This window comes from Ursus maritimus, unplaced genomic scaffold (genome assembly GCF_017311325.1).
Source record: "Ursus maritimus isolate PB19 unplaced genomic scaffold, ASM1731132v1 scaffold_11, whole genome shotgun sequence".
NCBI lineage: Eukaryota > Metazoa > Chordata > Mammalia > Carnivora > Ursidae > Ursus > Ursus maritimus.
In genome coordinates, this window is record NW_024423453.1 from 56,464,356 (window position 1) to 56,487,962 (window position 23,607).

At 43.7% G+C, this 23,607-nt stretch overlaps 1 protein-coding gene across 1 annotated transcript in view; it reads right to left on the reverse strand.

Annotated features, from left to right (window-relative positions):
• The window catches only part of MFAP3L (microfibril associated protein 3 like), a 38,770-nt gene extending 20,517 nt beyond the window's left edge, over positions 1–18,253 (reverse strand). Inside the window, exon 1 of the mRNA XM_040626435.1 lies at positions 18,127–18,253. The gene's annotated coding sequence lies outside the window, so the exon portion shown is untranslated. The remainder of the gene's footprint in view (positions 1–18,126) is intronic.
• Positions 18,254–23,607: the final 5,354 nt, after the last annotated feature.

The following is a 23,607-nucleotide window of genomic DNA, read 5'->3' on the forward strand; positions in this document are numbered from 1 at the left end:
AAAAACAGACAATAAATAAATACCACGTAAATAAGAACTTCAGCTAATGATGCATGCTGCGGAAAACACACCATGATGTACTCAAGTGCTGAGTTAGGCAATCAGGGAGAACTTCACTGAGGAGGTGGGAACTTCACCAAGGCCCCTGAGCTGCAGGCTCTTTAAGAATCAGCCACCTAGATCTGGGAGAAGAGCATTCCAGAAAGAACAACAAAAGCAGATGGGGCACTGTAAGATGGTCAGAGGAGTAGACACGTCCAGATCACCTAGGACTTCGCAGGAGAGTAAGGAGTTTGGATTTTACCTAACGTTCACTAGAAAATTTTAAGCAAAGGAGTGACAGGATAGGATTTCTTTTTTAAGATCAACTTTACTGTGGTATAATTTACAAACAATAAAATGTACCAATTTTAGGTATACATTTTAGTGGGTACTCACAAATGCATATAACTATGTAACTACCACAATAAACAAAATATGGAACGTTTCCATCATCACCAAAAGTTCCCTTGTGCGCCATGTTTACACTGATCCATTCCGGTATTTGCTGTGTGTATATGTACCGCATGAGGTAAGGTCTGAGGTTCATTTTTCCCCCACATGGATATCCAGTTGTTTCAGTACCATTTCTAAAAAAGACTCTCATTTTGTCAATGGATTATTTTTCCTTCTTGTCAAAAGCAGTGAGTCTACTTCTAAACTCTATTCTGTTCCACTAGTGTTTATGTCTATCCTTGGGATGTGTACCACACTAACCGTTCTGTCTGCCTCATTCATCTTGGCATCTGCAGTGTCTGAAGTTGTCCCCGGCAATAAGTTACTGAATAAATGAATCTCTCTCCAAAGGCAGAAATAATTATTCCAATTCTGTAGACAATGAAACTGAAGAGGTAAATAATTCAGAGGTGATAAATTAGCTTCAGACCATACGTAGCTTCAGTGGGAAAGACAAAGAGTTTTCTTAGTGCTGTAGACTTCCATTCTCCCCCGTGGACTCGAGTGCCTTCCTGCTCCAGGAAGGCCAACACATTTTTCCACCAGCAGGAATTGTGGTCTAAGGGAGATAGCACGGGCTGCAACAGCATGACACATACCCTGTTATGACTTTGTAAATGTTTTCTTTACTTGGCTAACTTGTGGTTTCCTTTGAACAGGGAAGTTGTAAAGCTGACCTATTCAATACAGAATGGTTGTTAAGAGTATGGCCTCAGGTTGTAGGTAGACTGGCCCAGGATCCGGGATCTAGCCACCCTCATTGGCTGTGTGTTTTTGGCCAAGAACACCAAGTACAGGACAATGATAAGGATTCATGATCAAATGTACATAACACACTTACATAACACTCAGCTTGATAAACAAGAATTGTCAGCATAATGTATAAAGCATCCTTTGCTGAAATTATGCTTCTCAAGTTGATTTTTATTATAGCATTTAAAAGACCTACCTTGTTTTTGGTTTTGTTTAAGACATTATTGACTGCCCTCCCACCACCGGAAATAATTACAAGGGATTTTCAGCACTGGGTCCTTTTGCAGGGACTTGAGTCTGAAAATACACGAGCTACCCCTCTGGGCAGACACTGCACTGAGCATCCTGAGGACAGTATCTGGGGTCACTCCTCTCTGACTCCCTGATGCCTGTACCAGAGCCGATGCCTGACTAAATAGCTTGGGGGAGAATGAGAGACAGGACAGAGTATGGGGTAAGTTCCGGTAAGTGTGCGTAGTAAATATACTATATTTCTTTTTTCATGAGGGAGAATGTAACAAATGGGAGATCAAACTGGGTTTTGATCAAACTCTAAAACTGTTTTCAAACAAAGGCTGGCTATTTTGGTTTTTTACTTGCAAACACCTTGTGCTAGCGAGAATAAAGAGAATGGGACACTGCTGTTCTATTATATTTTAATAATGTCGGTAGGTTCTTTGGGCTAGAAACACAGCAACTGTTCCAAAACTGTAACTAGTTCCCTTAGAGACCTTCACAGGTACAGAGGCAGAGATTTTTATCTTAATGCAGGGATTTCAGTTAGCAAACTCATTCCTCCCTCCCCCATCTCACTCCCATCCTTTCCCATTTTGAAAAGTTACCGAAGTACAGAAATCATAATGTGTAATTTGTAGGTTGTTTGTGTCAATGCATTTACTCAAAACTCTCTGTGAACATTTTCAAATATTTTCAAAATATTTTCAAAAATAATGCATTTAACTGACCAACACTAATGAATTCAAAGTTTTTAGTAGGAATTCACCAGATCTCATGCCATGCCCTTTTAGTTTGTTTATTTTTTTAAGTATGGCTTCTGTGCTGGCCACACTGCTAGGGGTCTGGGGCAGGCAGTGGGGTGTGGGAGTGCTACAAAGCTCAATAAGCCACAGGCCAGTCCACTTATAATCTACTAAGGAGAGATATAGCTAATTCGAGTATGTTCTCCAGGTGCAATGAGCTTAGCGGTGGGTATGCAGAAGGAGCACTGGCTGGTCTGGGTGACACCTGGAAGAGATGCTTGTTGACTGCCTAGCCAGGACCCAATCCCAATTCCACCTTCCCCTTCCCACAGCCCCACAGCTCACAGCCATCCCGGTCCTTCTAATCTTCCAATGAGCCTGCAGCTTTTACCGAACTTGTGACACTCTTCCCTGGCATATGATCTTGCATTTTCCTTAGCTTTGTGTTGAGGAAACTTCCTTTCACAATTACAAGCAGAGCTCCTTGATGGAAGAAGCTCTGGCAAATAGCTCTGTAGAGTTTTCTTAGTACTGGGCACCCAAAGTAATGCTTACACATGTGCTGTATGAAGCCACACTTACGTGGGATCCAATGGCAACTGGAGTAAATTCACAATGTGTTGCCAGAAAAACATATAGACATCATGTCACTTCGGGCACTGAGGAAATATTCTACAAATGCACTTTGCGTAGCTTGTCAGATATTACAGACATCATCGTGAAAAGTTCAGTTAATAACACTATGACATTGTGAAAGACATTTTAGCTACCAAAGACTAAACCACGAGTACTATAATCCAGTAGCTTAAAATGCAGTCCTTCAAAATACAAGAACAAAGGCCACAGATTCCAAAACCAGGGTTTAACAAAAGCTACAATGGACAAATTGTTAAGCTTCATGTGTTTGCTCATGGCCTTTGGGAAAACTTTCATAGAATATTTTCTATAAATAAAAGAGAAAATATTTAGCAAACATCAAATGTCCTTTCTTTCCTCAGCCTCTTCCCTATTTCCCAATGATTGTACTTTATCTGAAAAACATGTAATAAAATGCTTTGTTGTATCTTATTTTTGTTCCTTCACCCATAATAAGACATGACTGTTGACCATATATTTCTGGAGTTGGGAGGAAAGGGCCCCTTGTTTAAGGGTGCTTTGGACTAAATGAATATACATTGTTTTTTCTTGGCACAGTTCATGCTGGCATTTCCCCATCAACTATGATGAGTAATTTTATAGTTACATAACTAGATTTTGTCACAACATCTACTGAGAGTCACCACTATTTTCATTTGTGCATAAATGATGCCATAGACACAAAGGCTGCCTTTTAGTTTAGAACTCTTTCTTTCTTTCTTTTCTTTCTTTCTTTCTTTCTTTCTTTCTTTCTTTCTTTCTTTCTTTCTTTCTTTCTTTCTTTCTTTTTTATTATGTTCTTGATAGGTTTCTCCTCATGCAGCAAGGAGAAGAAATCCCAACTTCATGGGAAATGAAGAGAGACACTGAAATACTCATTACATCATAAACACTAACTTTTTAAAATTGGTAGGCAACTAAGGCCATTTTGGTTGTGGCCTCAATTTGGACTCCCCTAACTTCTTTTAAGATCAATTTTAGGATCAACGTATACAGGTAGTGTCTGAATATGAATTATGAGAATCCAAAGTCAAAGTCCAAAAAACTTGTAGAACAAGAATATTCCTGTAGTAATTACTACAGTCCAGAATCAAATCATTTAAGTGCTAAGTCTAATAAGTTTTATCTCAATGTCCACTTGTATTGCACAAAGATTCATACTGTCTGTTTCTTCCCTATAGATGTTTTAGAATCTATATGTGTAGAGATTCTTAATGCCTCTAATAACACAAAGGTAATTGCTCACTCAGATGGCAAATGGGATCATTACAAGAAAGAATGGAAGAACATTGTTTTTAGGTTACTTTTAGAAGCACCCAGATAAAAAGTCGGTTCAATCCAAATCAATACACATTAACAGAGAAATTTTTCTGTGCCAGGCATACTGCCAGGGATGAGGAGTACAAAGGTAAGACCTAGTCCTGACCCCCTGTCATCCACAAATCTAATAGGGGGAGAAAGAAAAGTAAGGCAACATTTAAAGCCAATGTGAAAAACTGATCCATCAGAAAGAGTCAAAGATCCACTGGGGATACAGGAGAGGAGACCCAAGTCATCTGGAAGGGCCAAGAAGAACATTCTATAAGAAGTGGCCCTTTAGTTTAATTATGAAGGAGTTCAAATAGACCAAGGGAGTGAAACTGACCCAAAAGGAGAAAGAGCATATTCAAGAAAATGCTGATTGGAGGGAACCTGGCACATTTAGGGAGCTGCATGGAATTAGGCACCAACTAGTGGTATGGAGAAGAAAGGAGGGGGAAGAAGGATGGAAAAGTAGGCTGGTCCAAATAACAAAGGGAAAGATGTGTAACACCAAGGATGGGGCGCACTCACAGGTTCTGGAAGGGGGAAGTGACATGGCCAGTTTCATGTTTAGAAAGATCACCTTGCTCAGAGTGTGGCTGATGATGTACAGGTGGCTAGAGGCTTACTACACTATGCAGGAAGGAAAGAAAGAACGGGCGTGAACTAAAAGCAGTGGGGAAACCAAGACGTGGGCAGATCCAAAAGAAGTACAGGAATTAGAATGTACTGGATTTAATGAGTGCCTGACTATACCGCGGGTGAAAGGGACTCCAGACTTCTTGAACGGCAGTGCCTCTGGTCATACCAACAGCTCCCTGAGGAAAGGAGGGTTTCATTCGCTAAGAACCAACGCCTGGCACTGTGTGTGGAATACACATGAACACATGAGTTAGGAATTTCAACCAACAATTCCCTGGGGCTGCACTGCCCAGTTGCTGCTATACTTGGAAGAAGGCCTGTCTGCTGGCCATGTGGCTGAGCAGAGCCCATGGTGGCTCCTGCCTGTTGCACGAGCCTCTCCTCCTGGCTTCACACTCTCCTTGCTCTGCAAGTCCTGGCTGATGAAAGGTTTGTGAGGACAAGCCACCGCAGTGACACTTACATTTAAAAACTGTCACAAACTGAGAGCTGTTTAACACAGCAGTGTATCATGGGAAGAAGCAGAGCTCTCTTATGGAAGTAGTTAGTCCCTAGGAGGAAAAAGAGACTAAGAGCCTCGTGGCATTCTTGGCACCCCCTTTGTCTATTACCTGCATGATACTGGGATAATTTATAGCTACTTAATGGGTAGAACAAAGTATATACCCTGACTTGCTGGACTGTGGTGAATGGCCACCAGATGAGCTCTTTTAAGCTCACCCAACAATTTAGAAGGAGCTAGAACAAAAGGTCTCAATCCTACTTTATCAACTGTACTAATGTTCAGGCCTCTACAGAATTCTATGCTTTGTTGTTTTTTCTATACACAAAAGGCACATACTTTTCAAAAACGGATCTGTTTTAAATCACTGTTTTTCAAACCTGAAAAGGAACGCTAGGCCCAGAGATGCCATCTTTGTAATACTTTATTTTTGGTGGTGCATAATATTAAGAAACCATTCTTGGCTCTTCATCACAATTTTCCCACACGGTACGCTTTTCTGATTAAAAGTAAGGCTGATAAAAAATAAAGCTCTCGAAAATGTAATATTTTAAAAAGGAGGAAGAGAAAAAGAATCACAGTAAAGGTTTTCCTCTACAGGTACAAGTATCATTAGGTAAGATAAAAACAGGTCTATCATACCTATCTGTTCACATAACTAGAGTATTAGATCTGGAAAAACTCACATGTGTTTTCGTAAAGGTCCCCCTTTATACAGGATGAGAAAGGGAGACCCACAGAAGATGAGCAATTTCCCAGCAACACACAGTTTAGTGGCTTAGAACCAGGATAAAAAGCTCACACCCAGACTGGGCCTGAATTAAACTACAATCTCTTGGTTAAACAGAGGCAATTTTTGAGTTGTGCCAGCAGCTGAAACACGCATTGAGGGCTATTCTAATCATACGTATATCTTTTAGAAGAGTTTACTGATGTTTCAGTGTGTACTCAGCTTCTTCCAATCCTCATTCTAAATGAATAGGCTAAAATAGTTTGGGGCCCAATTAATGCAAATCCTTAACTAATCACAGAGATGTCTCCTCCAGAATCTGATGGTCCAGGGAATAAGCCAAATCTGGGAAATGAACACAAATGGGATAGACGCACTGGTGCACGGTGCCTTTATGCTACCAGCTCAATACCCAGAACACGTTACAATGCAGATAAAAGGGTTAAGATGCTGGCTTGGCATTTTTCTTGAATCTCTGACACCATCACTTATCAGAGTCTATACACCTATAAAACCTAAAGCCAGCTCAGAAGCACCTCTGTGTATGTCTTTCTCTTCCTGTCCCTATCACAAGGTATTTTTCCAGTATCTCCTCCATTTTAAAAACTAATTGTGTCCTTTCAAAATATTTCCCCTACTCACTTGGAGTGTGTGTATAGGGAGATTCACATTTTCTTTCTAGTACAGTTAATTTATGTCATCTGCTAATCTATCGTACTACTTCTGCCAACTTTCAGTTCTTATTTTGATTTCATCTCAAGCCCATTTCCTCAGAAGTTCTTGATGTACTTAGTATATAAGCCCCTATGTCCAGAGTGAAGTCAGGCAGGGGCTGATGGACATCTGGAAGGCTGGACACATCAATGAGTAAGAACTCTTCTCCGGCCTGGAAAAATGGCCAGGGGATCCCATGGTATCAAGGAGATGTTTTATTGAGGTGCTGACCCCTAGCTGCCTGCCTGCAGATCCAGGCTGGCCAGCTCTCTGCCCAGACAGAAGAGGCCGACGCATGTCCGCCGTGCAGCAGGGTATACTGCTCTATAAATCAGAAGCAATGTTCTTAACATGCTTTCCTAAATCGGATATATGGCCCAAGGCAATTGCCAACAATTACATTTTCTTGTGGATTCTGGTGTACTTCGTAAACTCCTAAGGCCTTCATAGTGAAAGTGCCTTTCTCAGTTCCCCACTTGACACAGACAGCTTCCCAACTGGCCAGATGTAATGCACTTGTGGGCAGTTTTCTATTGATGTGATATTATGAGGGTGGTTGATTATTTTGTGCTTGGACAGCCCGTGATAAAGCTATTTCACTTATCATGAGTAAGAAGGACAGTATTAATAATACCCAAACAAGATACAGAGCAATGTCTAATAGGAATGTATCCAGTGTGCCACGGGATAGCCAACGTGAAGAGGAACTTGCTACAGGACTCCCTGCAGCCAGAGAACTGAGCTCATAATACAACAAAGGGTTGGAATTAGGTTCCTGGGATAAGAAATGGGATGGACCCTGAGGTTAAAGTCAAGAACAGAAATTTTGGGGTGAGCTGGGAAGAGGGCACTAGTTTAGCATTTTAGGGTTAAAACCCACAAACTCCTTTCCTCAGTTTTGCCGTTTACTAGGAGATAACTTCTGGGAGTCAGCTGATCCCTCTGAGCTGCAGGCCCATCTCTTAGGCTCCTTTTGAGCTACCATTCAATGACCACAACAACCAGGAGTGTGGCTGGGGCTGGCTGAGGGATGGAATGGCAAGTGGCAAAGAAGAGGAGAAGAAGAGGGAACGAGCAAGGAGTTTCTTATGTACAGTGAAGATCTCACTGCAGGAAATTCAATCAGCACAAAGAACTGTGGTTGTCAAGCCTTTCAGGACTTGGTGATGGCCCAGGAACCAGCTTGGGCATCATACGGCACATGGTAACTTGTTTTCCGTAGGGAAGGCAACTTCTTGAGTGTTCCTCACATCCTAAGCGATATAATGAAAAAGAAAACTGCCTCAAGCTCCCAAGGCCTTTGGACCCTCCATCTACACCCTCCAGACACCCTCACCACACTACTGAGATGAATCAGATTCCTGCAGGGCTAGACCACTGAGGGGCTGGCCAAGGCATAACACAGTCCCCAGCTGGGGCCTTGAAACCTTCATTTCACTTGATAATTCACTACAGAGAGGTCTTGGGTCTGCTCTTGCCATTTGGGGGGTATAATTTTTATAATGAAATTCCACTATGATAAAATGTGGTTGGTGTTCAAATATTTATTGACTGTCCTAGGAACCAGGCATGCGTTACTTTTTTTTCTTTTTTCCCTTTTTTAATGACTAGTAACAATCTAGGCATGGGGATGCTTCAAGAAAATGAAAATAAAACACAAAAACTTTTAAATTATTTCAATGTAATATTTCCAGGGGTCCTTTGCTCAAGAGTAAAAGCCAGAGAAGGCCTTCCCATGGCCTCTACAATTTGGCCCCTAGCAGCCTCTCAATCTTCATTTCTGACCTCACTACCCATCTCTTACTCCCTGCCAGCCACACTGGGCCCTGCCAATCCTGGAATGTGCCAGATATATTAGAACCCTTGCACTTACTATTCCTTCCATCTGAAATAAGTCCCCGGGATGCCTGCAAGGCGCACTGCCTACATTTCCTTTCTCAAATGTCACCTCATCAGCAAGGCCCTCCCTGGTCATCTTACAAAAAATAGCATCCTCCAATCCCCATCAGTCCTTGTCACCTTTACCGTGCCTTCATACCGTGAACTATCCTGTTCCTACTAAGATATGAGCTCCTGGACAGATGGACTTCTGTTGTTGACACTGTTCGCTGTCGTATCCCCATGTCTAGAAACATACTTTGCTCATTGCAAGGGCTTGGATATCTGTTGAGTGAATTTATACTAGTTCTATGCCCTCTCATTTGGACACATTACTAACTTATGGGGCATCTACATTCGCCCTACATTTCCCGCAAATTCTACCCATTTCTTAGAAATTCTGGGTAACTAGGTCTATTCCTTACCACGAAACTAACTTTAAAATATAAACCAAGATTTCTTTAAAAGTCAGTCTTTAGAAACACATCCTTCCTTACAGGGAGCCCTGAGAGGTGAGCTACTCCCAACACAGCCCGGGAGCAGAGGCTGAGGGAGAGGGTCCGTCAGAGGACTTGGGGCTGCTGTCTGGCATGAGTAATGTGTCTGGGGACTATTTTCTATGCCCGAAATATACATTCTTTTTATTGTTGAGATGAAAAGCAACCGCCTACTTAATTTATACATCAAATGTCGAAACCATCCCTTACTTCTTATCTCTCTGCTTGTTTGATTAAGGCCATTCAAATTCACGGTGTAGGAACTGGATTACCTGGGGTTTCTTCTTTCAGCAGAGTAAAATTTCATCTATTTGAAAAAATATGCTCAATAACTGAAGAGGGTAGTTAAAAAAGCCTTTCCTCCTTCCTCCTTTACCAGCTTATTATCACAAAGTGGAATTGCATAATGAATATTTCTCTGAATCGCATATGCCAAGTGTTTTTCATAGACACTAGGAACCGGATCTTAGTGAAAAACAGATTAGAAGAGAGCCTGTAATTCAAACCCTGTTTGATTTGTTATTAAGAGCTCAATAACAATGTCCCTTATGATTACCTAAGCACTTACGGTTTATGAAACACTCCCACGGATGGTATCCCATTTGAGTCTCACACTACCCTAGGACATGGCCCTACCTTAGGACAAGGTCCAGTGGTTCTTTCTGTCCACACTGAATGGTGAAAGCAGCAGAGGCCAAGGCACCAACCCACAAGGAGAAGCCCCTCACAGAACCTTGTCTTCTCGCACTCTCTTGCTCTTGTAACCCCTGTACAGTTATCACTGAGTGAACACCACAGCTTGGCCAAACTGTCTAAATGTTATAAGCACCCAAGCTGTCAGAATTGTTATTTAAAATTAACGATTTCAAAATACTGATATTATTTTAAAAACCATTTAAAAATTTTGGACATAAAATCAATTATCTTTCAAAATTTGGTTGAATCCAAATAATCTTCTAGCTTGACTTTAGTGCATATCCTAAGATCAATCTTTCCCCCAAATTAAGTGTTTTTCAGTGCGACAACATGGAAAATTACCTTAACTAAACAAAAAACCAGAAAAAAGTTGAAAATATGGGTTCAGTGATTGCCACACAGAATTTTGAAGGAAGCTTTGCTATTCTCTCAGCTTTGATGGGAAAAGGCCCTGAGCACAATTGCCAGATATCTTAATGATTTCTCACCTGTGCAGTCAGATTCAGCTAAGTGATTAAAAAATTAGGAGCCAGTTGTATCAGTTAAGCTGAACTCCCAAGTATTTATGAGGCCACTATTATCAGCTTAGTACCAATTGGTGTGGGCTTAAAAAAAATTTTAAGACCAGTTCTTTACCCTACTGGTGCTTAGAATCTTGGTGATAACTGCACACCAAACAATATACAATTAAGCAGTAAACTGGGCAAATACCACAGACATTCAGAGGAGGGCCAGCTGGAAAGGTCACAGAATGTTCCCTGGGGTTGGTCAAATCCTGAAGGATGAATAAAGGAGACATGATAGTTTTCTCAGCAGGAGTAATGGCTTAGTTTAGACAAGTAGGGATGGAAATAAACACGGCATGCCAATTACAAATAAAAATCTGTGTTATAGTATGTTTTTGCTAGGCTTCTGCAATGGATCTGATGTGCATCCTCATCTCAAGAACTCTGGGATATTAGAGCACTCCTCCAGAAACTCTATTTAATAAGGGGGCCTCTAGAGCTCCTTAGGAGAAATGGTAAGGAGGATTCTGGGACAGATGATCCATTACTTAGGAAGTAAAAACTAAAACACCAGTGAATGAAGGGGAGATAGCCGTAACCCAGAGGTAGAGATGAGATGCCCGAGGAAGGCAGGAGGGAAGCAAAAGTCCACTATAGGTGCTGGGCCCAGCCGCACAGGGAGAAATGATGTGCCTGCAGTGAAGCAAAGTATTGGTAATACTCAAATGTTTTCTAGAAATTAATTTCAAGTTCCTCAAAAGTGTTTTAAGATGCAGAAAACCAAGTGACCTTTGGGAAGTCTAATAAGAGCAAGACTCAGTCAGACACCAAATAATCCAGGGTTGTCCAAACCCTGAAGGAAAAAAAAAAAAAAAAACCTTCCCTCCAACTTAGGACTGACAACAGGAATGGCAAAAGGGTGGGTGGGGAGAGGGCAAGAGCAGAAGCACAGGCAATTAGTAAGGGCAATGCAGCCCAGGGCCTGGCTTTGGTAATGAAGCAGACATTTACAAAGTGAAGTTAGCACTAGCAGCTGGAAAGCAAGAAATCTCAAGGTTACTAGATGTTCAAACCATCCCATGGCCATCCTGGGGTGTGAAGACCCAGAAAAAAAGTCCTGGGTAAAGCTTGGAGCCAAATACTGATGCAGTCTTCACTCAAATACCTCCCCATGCTGAGGACCAAGGAAAGTGGGTTTTGCCTCAGTAAGAAAACACAATGCCTATATATACATCTACTTAATTCTTTACAGGGCAGCTTGGCCACTAGGAAGAAAGGAATTAACTGGTCAACTTGGAATAGCTCCCACTTTCACAAATATTATATTGTCCTTGCTAGTTCCCAGAGAGTACAGAATGGTACAGACCCTGGAACAGATGCAGCCCATCTTGTCTAGGAGAGGTAGTGCTTTAATAAACCGATGCAAATGAAGTGAATTAGCCTCAGCTGGGGCCCTCCAGTCCTGAACTGGGTGGGACCCATCAATGGGCAATTCTGGAACATTTTATTCCAACCCATTTACTTCCTTAAGGAGCAAAGCCTTCTCTTCCACTCTTCCTGGCATCATCAGCCAACTCTAATCCTCAATGGAAGGAAAGATTTTGAATTATATTTAAATACCTGCTCAGCAAACTTTCTCTCTTCCACAGATTACAAAGAGTCAACTTCAGCCCAGCCTCTAAGACAGTTACCTTCTAGTCCAGAATTAGGGAAGTCTACCTCATATCAATATCGTTCAGCCTCACTAGCATCCCCAAATACTTCTGCCCAGAAGCTGATGAACCATCAGGGAATCAATTTCTTCTTTCTTTCTTTGATGCCTCCCTTGCAAAGTACGTGCCCAGCAAGGAAATTCTGATTTCCTCCTCCACACACAGCTGTGGGTTTGGGCTTCCCTGCTCCTCTGCTGCTTTAGGTGCCTCTGGTTAAGCACCTGCAGTGGAAGTCGGTGTCTCTGGTCCTGCAAAGCCTTGTGCTCACAGAACCCTCAAGAGACTGTGCCTTCCACACTCTGCAGCACCCGACACAGACAATCCAATCACATGGGAGTCGCTTCTGATGCCTCCTTTCCCTCCCTGCTCACATGGCCACCACATTCCTGGTTTTTCCCAACTTTATGTGCTCACCATCTCTGACTGGCACCTCTCTACTAGACTCCTTCCTCACTGACCTGCCTCTAGTCTTGCCTGCCTCCAATTCACATACCAGGTTGTTGCCGAAATCAGCTGACTCCCAAAGATCTGACTTAAGACATACTCCATGTCTTTGTCAGTAGTATGAAACTGAAGTCCTTGGCAGGACATACATGATCCTTCATGATCCGACTCCTATCCAGCTCTTTAACCTCATCTCTGCAGCTTCCCCTGCCCCTCTCCTTTCCTGGCTGCCTCGAATTCCCCACAGCCCCTCCGTGTCTCCAGCTGGCCACGCTGCCTTTCATAACCTTGCGCGGCTGGCAAACCCCTACTTGGCTTTCAAGTCTTGCTTCAAAAGCCCTCCAGGACGCCCCCAGGTAGCCCTGGACACTGCTCTTCTCACTGATCTTAACCCATACCTTCATTTTTCCCCCCTGCAATGATTTTTGTGCACGTCTGCCCCACCATTAAGCTCTCAGGTCATCAGTATTTGTTGAATGTATTGATGAATTAATTAATGAAGGGATGAGAGAAACTTACCTGACAATACAGATTTGGAGACACTGGTGTGTGGGCTAGTGATGCAGTCATCAGGAAAAAGAAATCACCCAGAAGGAACACAGTAGACCACAAGATGAGAAAACCAAGGTTGGAACTCAGAGAAAAGAGAGACAAACCCTCTCTTTTGTGAAAGAGCAATAAAAAAAGAAAAGAAAAGAAGCATGGAGAGAACTAGGGGCCTGTATCCCAGTAGACCAAGGCAGAGAAGATTCAAGAAAGAGGAATGGTTTGCACTAAGCTAGTCCTTTACAGTGGCGAACAATAATTATTACATCCTTTTATAAGGACATTTGGGTAAAAATCTTATAAAGTTATATAAATGGGAGCTAGACAATATAGATACACAGTTTTGTTTTTATTAAGATGATTCTTAGTCAAGTCTTACTGTTTCCAGTTTCAGATTCTGCCAGCCGAAGGCTTCCTTTACCATGTTGTCTGAAAAGTGTATTTTTCTCTCACCAATTTTTTCTAACATATAGTTTAGCTTCAATTCAGAGCTACTCTTGTAACACTAAGATAGATTTCTTCAGTTGAGGTTTTCCAGACACAGAGATGGCAACTCGACCAGACTACAAGTTTTTATAAGACAGAAATTAAGCCCTTGTACTTAAGAGAGAGTGAATAAATATGTCTGGAAAGAATGACTGAATTTCTTACAGAAGTTGGGTCATCTAGTACCACAGCTTTCATCCATACCCTGGCAAATATGGAGCCTATAGCAAGCATGCTAATTGATTTTGGCCATTTCCCAGCTTGTACAGACAAGCCCACAACACCCCACAAGCTATGAGCAACTGGTCAGAGCTGGCCCAGGTGACATTACATCATCTCAAGTTAACTGCATTAGATTTGAGCTTTCATGGCTCTCTGGTCATGTCTGCATGGTATACAGCCAGCAGAGAGGCTGTCTGCTAAGAGGACAATGGGCAGAAACAAAGCAGTCAAAATGTGACGTGGTCCTTCTGCTTTACTTTTTATGACCTTCTTCTATTACAAATTGTGAATAAGAGTCTCTTAAGCTATTAATTTCAAAGATGTATACAAGTGCCATCTCTGATCAATTCAGAGAACAGAATTCTATACCATGTGGGTTCCAGATTTCTGTCACTGACCACCTCTGGCTAGACACCCTTTGTCAAACAGCTGTATGAACCTTAGGGTTTAGCCATTGATTGCTTTTTTAGAAAGATAAATCTGGCAGCAGTCTGTTTATTGCATGTTCCTGTTTTAAAATGCTTAGCTGGTTTCCCATCGTTTCTCTATACGTAATAAGATAAAATCCGAACTCCTTTGCATGGCATCAAGTTCATCACAACGAAAGGACCGTTTCATTCTCCTTCTCCTGCCTCTGCCCTTTATTCCATCATACCAAGTCTTTCTTTGCATAATGATTGTATTAGCTTTCTATTGCTCCTTTCTGTGCACTAAGTCATAAACTTAGTGACTTTAACATACAAATGTATCGTCTTTCAGTTCTGTGGGTTAAAAGTTCAAAAGGGATCTTACTAGGCTAATCAGAGAGTTGGCAGTGCTGCCTTCCTTCTGGAAGCTCTAGAACAGCATCTGTTCCCTTGTCTTTGCCAGCTTCTAGAGGCTGCCCACATTCTTGAGTCGTGGCCCCCTTCCATCTTCAAAGCCAGCAATGGCCAGTCGAATCTTTGTCACATGGCCTCACTCTGACACTGACTTCTGCTTTCCTCTTTCACCTGTACGGACTCTTGTGATTACACTGGGCCCACTGAATGATCCTGATAATCTCTCCATCTCCAAATCTTCAACTTAATCACATCTGCAATGGCCCAGAGTGGACATCTTCGGGGGGCCATTATTCTAACAACCATAGTGATGTTCCTTCTGCTTGGAGAGTTCACTTCTCTGCTTAGAAGACTTCTACCTAAATTCCTTAGGTATTCCTTAAGATCCTATGGAAATGTCACTATTTTCATCACCCCCTTCTTCCAACCCAAAGGGCTCATTTCTCTTGTCTCCTCAGTTCCATGTACAATGCCTCTCCTGGAGCACTTACCTTACATTATAGTTTACTTGTCCTCAAGTATGTCTCTCTGACTAGATTCTGAGTCACTAAGTCTTATTCATTTCTGCAGCCCCTGGGGCCTAACTATTAAAGACTGTGGGGAAGAAAAATGAATGTGGTATTTTAATGAGTGAAGACCTCAGGTGGAGGCAGAGGCAAGACAGTAAATTTACAGGGCTTCTGTTTTGAGTACAGCTTAGAAACTAGTTCTGACAGCTCTTAACTAGGTCTTAACACAATACCAATCAAACTCCTTAATCCTTTAACCATTCCAGGGAGGCATTAGAGCCAACTTAAACCATTCACATCTAAGGATATTTCTTTTTTTTCTTTTCTTTTCTTTTTTTAAGGACATTTCTAACTTTAATGTAAGTTGTCATGGATCACAACATGTCAGTTTTAAGTGTCCTCCTGGGCATGGCTGGAAAAGGGCAAGCTGCAGCCCAAGCACTTGGTTGGGTGAGGGAAGTGGTACTATCTGAATGATTTCTGAATTTCGAAAAATGACACTCATCTAACAAATCTGACTATACTACAATGGAGGTTAAAGCCACTTTGCCACAATATTTATGTGGTATTTCAGTATCTGGAAGTTTTTCATTTAAAAAAAAAAAAAAAAGAACAAAAGTTCAAATAAATAGCCCCAACTGCTCCACTATCTAAATTACAAGCCAAATGAGAGGTTGAATAAATTATGGCCACACCAACGCAGGAATATCTATTTTTAAAGGCCAGTAGTTTACTATGAATATCTAATGTCACTCACAACACCATACAGTACAGAAATCTGAAGACACGGAAATAAAATGAAAAATTACGCGCCTAGCAGTTGAGTTGAAAGAACCCAACAGGCATAAAAAAGAAGGAATGATCACCTGTTTCCTAATTTGAATACAAAGTCTACTTTGCTATTTTTTCTTCATTAGCAATAATAAAAACCCCTCTCCAACCTAAATCCTGTCAGGTTTCATCATTTTAGTTTGGGAAACTCCGTTCTCTTGTGGAATTCCCGAGGCAATAAGCAGTGTTTAAACATGCCTTTTGTTAAATTTCACTGCTTTTCCTAATCTTGAAAAAATGAGATGTTTTAGATCCAAAAGGGGGTCTCCTGATCCGTATTAAACCTCACATTCACAAAGAGGGAATCTTAGGCCTTGGTTCCCCCTCTAGGTCAAGAAGCAGCCAAGGCTAAGGGGAGACATTACCGACTGCCACTTGGGATGCAGCCTGAGAGCACAAGACGGGGTCTACAGGATTAGTTGCACTCGTATGCGGTGCTGCAAGGCAGACTTTAAAGTTGATGCATTGTTATAGAAAAGGGAAGTGCAATTTCTCAGTGTTTGTGTTGGTTTTTTCAAACTTCTAAATTTTTCTGTGAATGTATTTAGAAGTACATTTAGGAGCAATGAACACCACCAACCAACCAATTGGGCTAACACAGGACTAACGGCCTAATTTGCAGAAATACTGATCATGTTGTTGCTATTGTTGTGTGGACATTTCAAGCCTTTCCTGTTCTTAAATCTCGGTTATGTATAGGCAAAGCATAAAGCTCACTGGGGAAATCACTCAGGGGATCTGGAATTAGAGCTGGAGCCATCTCGGGCCAGAACAAACATTGAAGGCTATTCACAAACCAATGAAAAGTCAATGCACTTCCAAAGTCTATTAAGGTCTGTCAAGAATGCAAACAAGAAGTTTTGTAATAAGCTTAATAAATAAAACAACTGAACCTACTAACTGGTACTTACAGAAACAGGCTTGAGAATATAGCCTGAGAGGTAGAACAGGTTCCCGCTAGAACAAGGATTGTTTACCTTGCTCCGATTAAATACAATAATCCTAAGAGTGGTAATGGTACTAAATGTTTTAGGAAGAACCAACAGTACAAACCCCAGTGGGATCTACAAACTGCATTTTTCCGTAAAAGTAAAATGCCAGTAGGAACTACATCGTTCTAACATTCTCCCTTCTGAATATAAATCTTCTTCCATCTTGCATTCCATCCTGAACAATTTTACTATGTTCAGCATAGTAGCAACTGAAAAAAAATGTGTTTCATCTAGAAGCAAAAGTGAGAAACCTTTACAAAAAACACTGAGCTTCTCCAAAGCTAGATTTCCAAATTCTTAATATAAGCTAACACAAAATAAAGACTGCTACAGTAACCAAACTTTTCTGCTAACAAGTATCCTTAAAAACAATGACAATTCAACCATAATAGATTGTTTTCTACAGTATGAGCAGATAATGGACCTACATTCTTTTTTTTTTTTTTTTTTTTTTTGCTAACTTGCTTTTATAAATCTTGCAACTTGCAAGCCCAAGTTTTTTTTTGGAGGCGAAGGCAAGTTAATAGTCGAGCTTAAAATAAATCGGCTTTGCAATTACTTTTTTTTTTTTTTTTTTTTTTTTTTGATGAAGCACGTTTCCCCATTCCACGCCATGAAGCAATTCGATGTCAACTTGCTATGGAGTCAAATGCGACAAACTCGGAGAGCTCCAGTCGCGAGGCGGCGGCTTGCTGCACCCACAGCTTCCCGCACTCCTGCAGCATTAGGACGCTGCACTCTCCTGGCTCTGGGTGCAGAACCCGAACCCAAGGCCTCCGGGCCACGGGACAGTACACTCTACCCCCGTCCTCGGGAAACTGAGGCACGGTGAGCCGAGCGATCTGGAGTCCGGCGAAGGCCCCCGCCGCTGCTTGGCGTTCCCTTGCCCCCCGGAGGTCTGGGAGGCTGCACGGCAGCACACTGTAGACACCGCGCTCTTCGCCGTAGGAAGATTATGGCACAAGCCTGAGAGGTGGCTGTCCCCAACCCACCAGCCCCCCGGGTCCCGGGTCCCGCCCCGCAGGGATCTCGAAGCATCCTGCGACCCCCAGGAGCCCGCTACTGGGACCTCACGGCGCCTCCAGCGAGCAGCCTCCTCCTTGGGCTCCGCCAGCCTAAGCACCCGAAAGTTCTTCGGCCCCAGCGGCCGCAGCGACCCGGCCGCCTACCCCGTGCGGGGCTCCCTGCCACCCGCTCCCAGCCGCCCCTGCTGTCCGGGCGCCCCTGCTAACCTGACGCCGCCGCGCCACTCAGGTGGCCGCCTTGCGCCCCTCGCCATGGCCAGCCTGCGAGCTGTCGCCGCTCCACGCTCCGCGCCCGACGCCCGGCAGCGCCTACTGCGGGCGAGCTGCCTCCGCCGGAGCCGGGCAGCGATGCGGGATGCACCGCGGGCGGCCAAGAGTGCGGAGCTTCCCACCTACAGCAGCCGGAGCCGGCCGGTGCCGAGCATGCCCAGTGCGGCTCGCCGAGCGGCGCGGAGGCGCGGGGCCGGGAGGGGTATTGCCGCCGGGTTTTCGCAGCAGCCACGGGCGCGGGGCGGAGCTGGCCGGCCGGGGGAACCTGTGAGAGCAGCGGGATCCGCCGGCGGAGGAGGGGGGCGGGTTAAGTGTGTTGGGGAGTCTCTCATTCAGCGGGCGCAAGCTCTGGGGCGGGATTCGTCCCCCGGGCTCCGCTCAAGCACGCCTAGGGTGTTGCTGGAGCCGAGGGCACTTATTTCCGACGCTGTGGTGCTTGGGCAGCGTGACTGATAATTGTCGGGGGGCAGGGCGCTCCCAGGGCTTCCAGCGCAACTTTTCTGAGCGTCGCGTCGCATTGTTGTTCAGGGACACCCAGGAACAGGTTTCCTAGGATCCCATCCTGGGACACGGGAGAGAACCAACCGTTCAGCCTCTGGACTTAACCCTATCTCCAAGGCCACCTGTGAAGCCACCTGGCCATCAAATCTTCGCGGGCCTTCCCGGGTGACTCTGCTGTCACTTCTAAAGCTCACACAGAAGCGGCTGGAAGAAAGTACAACAGGATGTTCACTGGTGACTTCTGAGTGGTGGGGTTCCAAGGATTTTTAAATTTTTTCTTTTTTGATTACAGTTTCTGATGGAATCAGAATGGAAATCTGGTGCTTTTTATATGTTATTCTAAAATCGCTTTTTAAAAACGCCTGCAGAACTTCGGCGGCACAGTCCTGCAATGTAAGCAGCAACCCCCCCCCCCACCCCCATTGTTTTTGTTGTTTTAAGACTTGCGGGAGACAATTTCTGGGGACCCGACCAGGCTCTTCCTCCCAGCCTCCTTTCGGGCCGTCCTTTGGCCACGCCCCAGCCCTACCCTTTTACTCCAGTACCGCCCACTTCTCCTTTGGTTGCTGAAAAAATCCGGAAAGGTGGATTTTCAACATTGACGTTCCCGGTGGCTCCTGTGCCAGAATGGGCATGTTCCGCCGCCGGGTCAGGGACTGCTGACAAGGGGGAGAGGCGTCTTTAAGCAACTCCCAGTCTCTCTCCTCCTTCTCTCCGTCCTTGGCAAACGGAACAAAGTAGCACCTCCGACCCCCTGCCCGGAGCTCGGACCTGCAAAGTGGGTCAGGACTCGACTGAGCATGCTCCGGACAGTGCCAGAATGCCGCACGCGGCTGGCTGCATCTCGTTGCCCAAGGTTGATGTAGCTGCGCTCGCTCGTCACGACATCGAAGGTCAGGAGGCGGGTGGAAGCAGGGCCCTCGAGTTGCGCTATAGCTTCGACACGTGGACAGGTCGCTTCTACCCAGGCTCGTGTTGGGGGTGTGGTGTGGATGCGTGGGATCTGACTTATAAGTGACTCAAACCCTGATTTTTCCCTAAAAGATTAAAATTAGAAATAATGTTTTAACATTGGCTTTATGACATCTCCAATAATAACACATTTTAGCTCTAAGAACTTCTCGGCCCATCTTCCTTTAAAGAAACCTAAATCTTTTTTCGAGTGTTCTTTACATTTGCACCAGAATCCTAAATTTTCTCTTGTTTTATCAAAGATTAAATGTTTGTCCTCACTTTCAGATAATTCCAGAGTAGTATATTCCTTTTTTTTTTTTCCTTCCGACAATTCTGTGTTCACTGAGACTTCTGTCCATCTCTTTTCAAATTCTCAGAGAATGGGCAGAATGCCCTCATGCTATCTTTTTTTTTTTTTTAAAGATTTTATTTATTTATTTGACAGAGATAGAGAAAGCCAGCAAGAGAGGGAACACAAGCAGGGGAGTGGGAGAGGAAGAAGCAGGCTCCCAGCGGGGGAGCCTGATGTGGGGCTGGATCCCAGAGCACCGGGATTACGCCCTGAGCCGAATGCAGACGCCCAACGACTGCGCCACCCAGGCGCCCCGCTCTCATGCTATCTTAAATAGGCTTGAAGCAGGTGTGGGAAATTTGCTTTTAATGCTCTGTCACAGAAGAGAAGACTGAAGTGGAAAAGATTACAGGGAAGAGATTTTACAGGCTTGAGGTAATATACTCAAGAACCCAGAGAGAGCCTTGCAGTGAGACCAGGCAGGTCAATGGCATATTCTGTTTTCTGTCTGAGGAGGAAAACGGGCAGATGGATCAGCTGCCCAGTGTCGGTCGGTGTGATAGGGGGAGATACCTTCACTAAGGGTTGGCTTCATTTAAGCCCCTCCCTCTCATCCAGCCCCGGTTCAGCGTCAGCATGATTGGAGACACCATCTTTAAAGGAAGGTCACTCCTGGGAAGAACTTAAGTGTTTCCCCCCAGACTCTAACTTGTGCTGGTCATCCTCATCCCTCAGCTTTGAGACTCCGTTGTTCCTGGTACCTCCTGAGCGCTGCTCTTGTTCCCTACAGATATCTATACCGCAAATAGTCTGGCTGGGGAAAAGATGGGTAAGACATCACTTTAATAGTCCATACTGCATTCCTTCCCGTCTGAAGCTTCCTCGTCACCAGTCTTCCATGACACAAAACTTTCTTAGTTTTCCTGTCTCTCTGATGGTTCTTTCTCATCTTCGTTCTCTGGATTCTTTTCCTTTGCACTACCCCATTGTAGATGTTCTGTCCTGTGGCCTCTTCCCTTCTGCTTTCCCTTCTGCTCTTCCAATCTGATGACCAGTCAGTACCAAGGTGGGGTTCAGTTGGTGTGTGCACATAAGTTCATAATAGCTGTTAATTGCTGCCAATTCTTTCTGGTCCATCAGGCGCCTATTCTGATTGGTCATTGTCTATGCCTGACCATTTGTCTCTACTGGTTTTAATATTTTGAGTATTATCTTTGCCACAAACATCATATTCCTCTCCAAATCTCCCTGAGTTTGAACTCTTATATGTAATCTTACCAATACCTTAATTGCTGTGACCCTCAGGAGATTTGAGCTCTATATGTCCCAAACACAACTCAAGAGCTGTAGTTGCTCTCCTACTTATGTGTCCTAACTTGGTTACTGGTCCCCCCATCTTCTCAGCTCTGCACACCACAGATATGGGTGTTATCCTTGATTCACCCATCTGCCTTTCCTCTGTCATCCAGCTAGCCACCAGCACGTCCACCCTACCCTTAGACATCTCTGCGTATGGACCCTCCACCTGCACTGCCCTCTCAGGCCCATCATCCCTTCCAAATGAGTCCTCCCTCTCCCTGTGTTTCCTCCAGTCCAGTCTCCACGCCTCCTCAGACTTTTCTTTCTAAGCAAATTATATGTTAGTATATTTGCTAAGCCCTTAGTGTCTGGATTCATAGTGCCTTCAGGATAAAGTTCAAGTTTTAAGCATGAACTGGCCCCTGTCTCCCTCTCCAGATTAGTCTCCAGTCAGTCCCATATCCTAGCCAGTCCGAACTACTTGCTATGCAAATTCATGCCTCCATGTTCCTTTAGTTCTTTTGTTTCTTCTTTCCACTTGTTCATCCCTTGGCAACTGTTAAGGCTTCAAGGTCCAGTTCAGGCTTGGTGCCCTGTGACCTCCTCAAGACGACTTCCTCATGAATACTTCACCTATATACCATATATTTTGTCTTCATTTTGACACCTAACCTTGTTTGTTTGTTTGTTTGTTTGTTTGTTTCAACTCCTCCATTATATTGTAGGCAATGTGACAGCAAGGGCTTGTCTCAATCATCTTTGTATCTTTGTTTTTCAGTTTTCAGTAACATTTACTTAATAAATGAATAATCAACATTTGTACCCATATAATATTTAAAGTTTGTTAATTTTTAAAATGCTTCCTGAGTATTGTAAATAGAATGCAAAGAAAAAATACCAGAACAAAGTCATGTCGCATACAACCTGCTGAATGGTTTGCTTTTTTGAGTAATAGAGGCGAGATCTCATATTTGACCTTAAACCCAGTGAATTTTCTTTAGCTTCAGAAATCCAGGAAGTGTGTTGTGAGCAAGTCTGATGTCCTTGTATTATCAGTCTCTAGCTGCACAAAGCTCAACATTGTATTGCTAATTAATCCACAAATTCCATTGTTGTTTATCACTGTGTTTTCTTCCATGGGGTTGTTATTATCCTCTAATTATATAGTGAGTCCGTAGAATAGATTTTGTTTATTTTTTCTGTTGAAAGTATGGCACCTCTAGAAAGCAGATTAACCCTTTAGGAATGAACATAATTTTTTCGGTTCTTCTAGCTCCCATTGTCTGCCCAGAGCCCCTAGAGCTAGCTATGGAGGGGACTGACCAGCTGCTTTAGAACCACCCCAGAGGATGAGGAACACCTTCCAGACCTCCTGGATAGAGTGGTCTTGGGGGCAGCAATTTTAACAAGCCCTCAAGGGGATTTCACACACTGTGTTTGAGAAATATAGCTCTACATCATATGGATAATAGGAAAAATAATAACTGTTGGTCCACAACTTCAAGTAGCCCCAATAATTTTTTTTGTTTTCTTTGCCGGAGAGATATATGTGAGTGGAGAGGCTATCAATCCATTTCGAAAAGTGTCATCCATGTTTGTGCTTATTAAATAGCCTTCACTTATTTTAGATCCTGGAGAATATGGAAGAGCCCATAGTAAGGGAGCTTCTTGTTTTTCTCTGTATTGAAGCACACAGGGATTTTTACTCAGTGACCATGTAGGCCCCATGTTATTTGCCAGCACCTCTGTCCTCACTCAGTTCAGCCTCCTTTGACAAACGGTGGGTCAGACAGTGGGAGTTCTGACCTTACCCCCTTTCTATCAGAGGACAGTGAGAGCTCTATGACCCTACATTAGGCTTTTTCCTTGTTCCTGGGTGTCTAAAAGGACACAATTAGGAAGGCACATGGGGGAAGAATAAAAGAAAACAAATACTTCTCTCCACGATCTTGTGATTTGCTGGCCAAGGAGAGTGAAGCATCTTGAGAAGTATGAGTCAATATTAGAAAAATATTCCCTTCCTCATTATGGGTTTACCTGAGCATTTGTGTTGGTTCTTTGGAGTTGTGTGTGTTCATGTGTGTGTGGTCTAACCAGTTAGCCAGAGGCAACAATCAGGAGAGCAGATGACATGCCCACAACTCACATGGGACAGAAGCTCCAGCTCAAAGGGTCATGCCCTTCCTGGACCTTCCTGTGAGATGGCACCAAAGCCCTGCCCTCCTGGACACTTTGCCAGTCTGGGACATTAATGGCCATTGCAGCCAAGCCTCCCAGTCGTCAGGGCTTGCATGCACACAGTGAGTCACATTTCGGGATGAATTTTTGGCAGGAAAAGGGATGAATCCAGGAATCCTTTCAAGTGTGTAGGG